Source organism: Lissotriton vulgaris, chromosome 1_1, assembly GCF_964263255.1.
Source record: "Lissotriton vulgaris chromosome 1_1, aLisVul1.2, whole genome shotgun sequence".
Lineage (NCBI taxonomy): Eukaryota > Metazoa > Chordata > Amphibia > Caudata > Salamandridae > Lissotriton > Lissotriton vulgaris.
The window spans coordinates 1,019,006,619-1,019,011,406 of NC_141685.1; positions in this window are offsets into that span (position 1 = coordinate 1,019,006,619).

A 4,788-nucleotide genomic window follows, 5' to 3' on the forward strand; every position below is an offset into this window, starting at 1 on the left:
CCCACGCCTTACCAACCACCTGTAGAGGTTGAGCTGGACACGGTGGCTCCGCTGCCCTTAAGTGTTGCCTTATATCGCAAACTCCCAGACCAACAAGGGATATTGACTCGGCCAACATGCTTCGCTGGGCATGGCGTGCGCTGCAGAGGCGAGCTGTCCTACCCCTGTTATATGCACCTGCGATTCCCCTCAAACAAAACCCCATGCTACCCTGCCAGGAAGAAGGCGGAGGAGATGTATCCATCGCTGGATCTAAGCTGTACACATTTGCGGATTTTTACCCAGAGGGTGTGTTTCTGGATCTGGAGATCGCGGAGGAGAGCCAGCCTTTGTCTTTTGGGGACACATTCACATATCACAAACTTAAATCTGCATGCAAAGCGGTGTGGGACCGGTTCCCAGAGGAGCCGCCACACCTAAATGCACTCCAGAACATATTAGCGAGGGCATCCCGGAAGAAACCGGTATCACGCTTATACAACTCCATGCAGGAGCAGTCCCCTATTGTGGTGCTTAAATCTTTGCAGTTGTGGAACGAAGAACTTGAGACGCCCTTGACTGACGACCAGTGGTCATTCGGTTGTAGACAGCTGCTGGAACTCTCCCCAAATTACAAACTTCAACTTATCCACTTTAAGTTTCTTCACAGGTTCTACCGCACCCCACTAGCTCTTCACCGCATGGGTATTAGAGAAGATGATAAATGCTGGAGATGTGGGGCAGAGGGAGCTTCCTTTATGCATGTGGCTTGGAACTGTTCGGCTCTGTCTGAAGACTGGTCAGAAATCTTTGTAGCCATAAATCAAATTCTGAATAGAGCAGATGGTCCTTCCCCGCTCCTTGGTATCCTAGGGTGGGTGGTGAACGCGGAACCCAAAAGTCGGAAATTGCATGCTTTATTGTTGTTATATGCTAAACGTCAAGTGGCTATGAAATGGGGACGTAGAACCCGGCCTAAATTTGCGGACTGGCTGTCGGATGTGGCATATTGACACACACAGCTGGGTGCATATTGGGATCTGATGCCGACTGCCTCGCGGCCACGGGATATCTGGGAGCCGTTCTTGCAATGGTCACGGAACAGAGCGGAGTCCCCCCCCGTCTGAGCCCGATGGCCTGATAGCCTAGTTCCGGAGTGCTGTGTTGGGGTTACCCAATACTAGTATCTGTGCAATTGTACCACTTTTATAACACAATGGCACTATACTGTGCTGCGATAGGCCTAAGAAAATGATGCACTCCGCTCAAGCTAAACATTGACAGGAGATGTGATAAACACCCACATGTGACTATATGTAGGGGTATATGATTTATCCACCACTTTGTGTATTGACTCCATGTGATATGTTTCTTTATCAGAATGTTCCTAACTTTGTACAAGAATGCTGAGATTGCCAGATTTGCCTCATGTTTGTACTGACGGTAGCCTGTTTTACTAGTTGTTTACAAAACTCTTATCCTTCCATAAGGTGCAGCAGCAGGACCCACAATGCTTGCTTTTTCGTACATACATATGTCGATGTAATATGTACCTGCTGTGTTTAACTATGCAATCTTCAATAAATACATTATAAAAAAAGAAGCATTTTCATAGCTAATTGGTCTCTCTTTGTTGACCTACTCGCTATGCCGATGCTTTAAAAAAAGAAAATGTAAAAGAGGAAAAGACCTCCAATGATCTACCTCTGATGTTGTCAACCGCATCATTCTGTAGGGGCATGCAAGTGTTATGAGTCAGACGAAGGCTCCCAGTTTTCCATTTGTTCTGATTTTCACACATAAATGCTAACCGAAAACCATCTATTTTTCAGTCTGTATTTATTTTTAAATAAGGAAAAATAAGGGAAATAGGTTGTCTGTTGGACATTCACATTACTGTCAATCAAGAGTCTCATGCCTATAGATGTGCAGATTGAGATAGGGGAATTAAAAAAAACATGTCCATATTAAGTTTCAATATCTCCAGATGGGCATTTCTAAATGGAAATGTTTTCAGATTACTATATTGTAAATGGCTAAAACCCAATGAACATTCAAATATGGGTATACATTCATTGATTAAATAAATATGTCAAGTCAAGTCAAAGACATTGTTTATTTAGACCATAGTCTTTAAACAAATAGCAAAGCTCATTACACTTATTACTACTGTGCAATTTGTACATTCTCGGAGCACCAAGGAGCTTAGTACACCCTCAATAATAAATAAATACCAATTATCCAATAAAAACAGGGCACACTTATACAATTTATACCCGGCTTAATACAACTCTAAAACCCAATCAATTCATGTTTATGTAAAATTCATAAAACCTGACATAAAACTCAAAAGCAATTTATAAAACTCTTAAGGCTGACTAAACCATTCGTGGGGATTTTTAATTGCCTTCATGTAATTACCCAATGCAATTGCTATCTCTATATTTGGTAGTTCCATTAATAGTGCTGCCGCATGTAGCCGTAGCCTTGAATCATATTTAAAACATTTTGGGCATAGATACCGTTTAAGGAGGTCTAGTAGAGTTCGGAGGTCTAGTAAAATGTGCATTATATCACCTTTAGTTTCAAGCGCGCATTTACATAATCCGTCTCTAGATAGCATTTGTGCCTTTACTTCTTCATCAATCAGCCAAGGATTAATGCCCATTCTTAATCTTAAAATCTCCTGTCTGAGACCTGGATTAGGTAGGATATCCAAATAAGGAAAACAGTTTCCCTTTAGCCATGATTCTCTAAAAATTAAACAGATTTTTTCTTATTCAGATATTCTAAATCGGCTTTTTTAGACACTTCTTGTCCTTGGTTTCTAAGGTCGCTCTTGGTAAAATCTACCTTTAACGATAGTTGGCAGATTGGCACCCTTAGATGATCACTAGTCAATAATACCTTTTTTCTTGCCTCCCTAGCCCATCTTAAACTGCTGGATTTTATCTCCTTTCTACACCATTGAGATACCTTATGGACTGATTCTGTGTCTAACCGTTTCCAGAAACGGATTAAAAGCATTTGAGACTATATGGTCCAGGCAGTTGAGCCTAACTTGGTTCTTACCGCCTGGATTATTGATGAACGGGGTAGGGAAAGCAATTTTTTCAAGCACTTCCCTTCCGCTAGATCCCAGTCACGTTTCCCGCTTAAAAAGAGAATTTCTGCTCCGTACAGGACTTGTGGCGGGATCATTGTGTTAAATGCTTTTAGTACCGGTTTATGAGACATGTCTCCATAGTCATGATTACATTTTTTCAACCCGCAGATTGATCCAAATGCTTTTGCATTCTGTGCTTCTAGGTGAGTGCCCCATTTAAGAGACCTATCAAACCACAGTCCAAGGTTCCGATATTCCTTGACTGTTTCCAATTGCAGGTCTCCTAAGAACCATGTAAAACTAGTTGCCTTTTTCCCAAAGCACAGGATTTTGGTTTTGTCCATATTTATAGTTAAAAATGTCCCTTTGCAGTACTCTCTAAAAGCATCTATCTTCCTCTGGAGATCAATTTCAGTCTGATCCATGATCACCAGGTCGTCTGCGTACAGGAAACAGGACACTTTCTTACCGTCCAGTCTCAGACTGGCACTTCTCTCAACTTCTAGAGTTGCCGGTAAGTCCGCCAAAAAGATTGCAAAAAGCAGGGGGGCCAGCACACAGCCCTGCCTGAGCCCATTCCCAATTGCTATTTTTGGCGTCAGTGAACCTTCTGTGTCTCTGATTACCTGCGCCCAGTTCCCACTATGTAGTTCTTTTATGATGGCCAGCAAGTACTCTGGGATGTTTTCCTTTATTAATGTCTGCCAGAGGCAGTTCTTGTCAACTGAGTCAAATGCGGCTCTGAAATCTACAAAACAGCAGCACAATTTACCGTTTTGTTCAACTGACTTACGAGCCACTGCCTAGAGGGCGAAGCAGTGATCGATCGTAGAGTGGCCTTCTTTAAAAAAACCCTGTTCCACTGGTACAATCGAATACTGTTCCACCCAGTCCTTCAGTCTTTGCAGCACTATTTTTGAAAACACCTTTTCACCTATATCCAATAGGTTAATTAATCTATAGTTTTGTGGTACATTCATATTGCCCTTTTTGTGCACGGGTCTTATTATTGCCCCTTTCCAATTATTAGGTATGTTGCCTGAATCAAGGATCACAAGAAACATGTGGGAAAAGAAACTCGCCCACCAATTTAGCTCAGTTTTTATTATTATTGCAGGGAGATTATCTGGGCCTGCTGCTCTGGATAGCTTTAGGTTCACTATTGTATTTCTTACATTGTTTTCTGTGAAGTCTGCCTTTAATTCTTCCATTAGCCCTTGCCAGGGCTGAGGCCTTCCTTTGTCAGGTTCTCTTTGAGGGCTATATAGTTCCTTCAAATATTTCTCCCATGCTGCTTCCTCTACCACACAGTTCATTGCCCCCACCATGTGGTCGGAGCCAGTTCTTACCAGCTTCCAAAACTCACGTAAATTCTTAGTTTCAATGGCTTCCAGAAGATTTTCCCAGCATTTATCCTTATACACTCTTTTAGCCGTGGTAATTAGCCTTTTATATTCTCTTTTCAGTTTATTAAGATAGATTTGTCTTATCCCATCATTTTTTACTTTAATACTTCTGGTTATTTTTCTTATCTCTCTTTTTTTCTTTAGGCATTCCACAGAAAACCATTTATGTTGTCTTACTATGGGGGTGTGCTTATTTGTTTTATCTTTTGTTAATTCAATTCTAAGGCAAAGCACCACTTGGGCTATTTTTTCCTCATACCATTCTACTGTTCTCCCCCTTATTGTTCCCAAATCTAC